This window comes from Chiloscyllium plagiosum, chromosome 36 (assembly GCF_004010195.1).
Source record: "Chiloscyllium plagiosum isolate BGI_BamShark_2017 chromosome 36, ASM401019v2, whole genome shotgun sequence".
In the NCBI taxonomy this organism is placed as follows: domain Eukaryota; kingdom Metazoa; phylum Chordata; class Chondrichthyes; order Orectolobiformes; family Hemiscylliidae; genus Chiloscyllium; species Chiloscyllium plagiosum.
In genome coordinates, this window is record NC_057745.1 from 18,156,512 (window position 1) to 18,160,380 (window position 3,869).

A 3,869-nucleotide genomic window follows, 5' to 3' on the forward strand; every position below is an offset into this window, starting at 1 on the left:
ACAGATTCATTTGTTAAACACAAGGACAATGACAGAAAAACTACACTCATCCTATGCAATACACACATTCCTGGAAGTTTGATCCCAGAAAATGGATTATTGTTTACTCGCAGGGAATTTGAATATTTCCAAAAGTCAAATACTGTTCGTCATATCAGGACAGCTCTATACCTTCCATCATCCAATGGTCTGACAGAAAAAGCAGTTGAAACTTTGAAACTAGGCTTAAAGAAACAGCTTATAGCTTTGCTAGTTATCAACCTGTCCCAGTTCCTGTTTGATTATAGGACCATACTTCATGCAACTACAAGGATAGTTCTAGCAGAGTTACTAACAGGGAGAATACTCTGCACCAGGTTAAAACTGATCTTCTCAGACCTGGGTGGGAGAGGGTCAAATGGCATCAGGAATCACAATGCTGGAAATGAGTCTCCACTAAGCAAGAGAGAGAGTTTACTTAAGGGGATAAAGTTTAGCCATGGGAATGGCCCTGCATGGTTAAGAGGCATGGTCCAGTGACGTATAAAGTTTGGGTAGGTGCAACATTCCTGAACAAATATGTGAACCATATGAAAGCTGCAAACTCACAAATTGTGTGGGAAAAAAATGTGCCTGGCTCCTCAACAACCTTTTTGAATGTTCCAGAACACATGGGTTCTCCCTGTCTTTCAAATGCTGAAGGTACCTCAGAATTTGAGATGGACATGGTGGATGTTGCCCCCTCAATGTCCTTGCTGCATATAGAAGAGAATTAATTACTTCTGAGACATTCCAGGCGCAAGAAGCGAACTACGGTGCATTACACACCACCCATATCGGAGGCAGAGTTAAAGGAACCTGACCCAGGAGGGGCGAGAAAGAAAATGGCCTACATCCTCAGACTCAGAGAGGGAGGGAGGTAGTGATTGTAAGGAGGCCAGCCAGGTGGACCTCATAGAATATGAGTTCCCTAATTGGGGATATTAATCTGGTCCAATCAGGGAGCCCTGGCTGACAGATATAAACAGGAGTGTCAGAGATTCTCTTCACTCTGAGAGCTGACTCTGAGAAAATTGGATCAGTGTCAATGACTTTGCACTTATAAATAAAGGGTGAATGGGTGACAGGGGTACCAGCCTCTGTGGAGTTACTTCAGTATAGCTAGTAAGTTTGCAGATGACACCAAAATTGGTGGTATAGTGGACAGTGAAGAAGTTTATCTTAATAGTACAGCAGGACCTTGATCAGATGGGCCAATGGACTGAGGAGTGGCTGATGGATATTAATTTTGATAAATGTAAGGTGTTGCATTCTGGGAAGGAAATAAAGGCAGGATTTGCACAGATAATGGTAGGACTGTGGGGAGAGTTTCCTAACAAAGAGACCTACAGGTGCAGGTGCATAGTTCCTTCAAAGTGGAATCGCAGGTAGACAGGGTGATGATGGAAGTATTTGTCATGTTTGCCTTCTTTGGTCAGTGCATTGAATATAGGAGTTGGGATGTCATGTTGCGGCTATACATGACGTTTAGAATACTACATTCAGTTCTGGTTTGCTGCTAGAAAGATTTTGTTAAACTTGTAATAGTTTGGCAAAGATTTCCAAGGATATTGCCAGGATTGGAGGATTTGAGCTATAAGGAGAGGCTGGATAGGCTGGGGCTTTTTTCACCTGGAGCATTGGAGACCAAAGGCTGACCTTGTAGAGGGTGACCCTTTATAACATCATGAGGGCATGGATCGGCTGAATAGCCAATGGTCTTGTTCCCAGGGTAGGGGAGTCCAAAACTAGAGGAGATAGATTTAAGGTGAGAGAGGAAAAATTTAAAAGGGATTGGAGGGGCAATTTTTCTCTTAGGCGGTGGTGCATGTATGGAATGAGCTGCCAGAGGAAGTGGTGGAGTTGGGTACAATTACAACATTTAAAAGGCATTTGGATGGGTAGATGATTAGGAATCACCTACATGGCTATGGGCCAAATTCTGGCAAATGGGACGAGATCAGTTTAGGATATCTGGTCAGCATGGATGAGTAGATTGAAGGGTCTGTTTCCATGTTGTATAACTCTATGACTTGGAGATGTCGGTGTTGGACTGGGGTGCACAAAGTTAAAAATCACACAACACTATGACTGTATTGAAATTGACAATGGAATTGCTCAGCATACTGAAATTTCAAGATTGGAGGCAGTGTATATAAATATGTATCAATAACTTACAAATAAAATTGAAGATTTCAGTAAGGCATAAAACCAATTCACTGGCAGTTTAGACTGCTGACAAACAACAATGAATTTCTGTCATGAATGGAAAGTTTGTGAGTACAGCCCTTTTTTTCAACAATGACTATTTACGATTTCAACATGCAATCTGGCTACCTTGAGTTACTTAAGATCTTCAATACAGTGTGTAGCTTGACATTACAAGACTCACAAAAGCTCTTCTGCAACATTAAAGCCTAGTTTGTATCTAAGCGTTGGACTGACTAACATTTCTGAATGAGTTTTGCTCACTGCAATAGCAGCAAGTTTGCATTTTTATGGACTCAGTAAGTGTTAATCACATAAACTTTTATATGCTGGTCCACATTGGTGCTCTGTGTCACAAAACTTCGATGGAAAAGAATGCATAAAAAGATAGAAAGGGAACAGCTTTGCAACACAACATAATTGTCATTCACAACACCTCAATCCAATTTCCCAACATAAAATACTTATGAACATAATCATTGTCACTTGCACCAAGAACATTTGAGAAAATGACTAATATAACCTAGTTACAGGTGAGTAAAGTAACAACAATGAATCCTGAGTTTTTATTGGAGTCTTTACCAAAGACCAGAAAATTTGAGAAATAGTCAAAGTTAAAAATCACACAGCACCAGGTTATAGTCCAACAGGTTTATTTGGAAGCACTAGCTTTCAAAGTGCTACTTCTTCATCAAGTAAACCTGTCAACCTTGTCCACCCCAGTCCAACACTGGCATCTCCAAATCTAGAGACAGTCAGCACATTTGGGATCATCTATCATTGGAGAACCAGAAATACTGCCAGACCTTTTATGTATTTTCATGAATCTATAGCTTTATTTTGGACTTTTCTCATTAAGTCACTGTGCATTTCTTCAAACACCTTCTTTAGAAATAATGATAAATTAACTGTTTTGGAGGGTATCACAATCATACTGCATACAATTGAGCAAGTGAGTGTTTTTCTTACACTTTTTAAACACTTATTTGCAGAAATACACATTATAAACAGACCTCATAAGCCACCAGTGCAGTTTCAGCATGCTTTTAAATACAATTCTTGTTTCATAAAACATAGAACATAGAACAATACAGCACAGAACAGGCCCTTCAGCCCACGATGTTGTGCCAAACATTTGTCCTAGCTTAAGCACCCATCCATGTACCTATCCAATTGCCACTTAAAGGTCACCAGTGATTCTGACTCTGCCACTCCCACAGGCAGCGCATTCCTTCACCTTAAATTTATGTCCCCTTGTAACACTCTGTTGTACCCAGGGAAAAAGTCTCTGACTGTATACTCTGTCTATTCCCCGATCATCTTATAAACCTCTAGCACTCTCAACCTATCCTCGTACAACCTATTCTCTATTCCAGGCAACATCCTGGTAAATCTCCTCTGCACCCTCTCCAAAGCTTCCACATCTTTCCTAAAATGAGGCGACCATAACTGCACACAGTACTCCAAATGTGGCCTTACCAAAGTCCTATACAGCTGCAACATCACCTCATGATTCTTGAATTCAATCCCTCTGCTAATGAACGCTAATACACCATAGGCCTTCTTACAAGCTCTATCCACCTGAGTGGCAACTTTCAAAGATCTATGAACATAGACCACAAGATCCCTCTGTTCCTCCACCT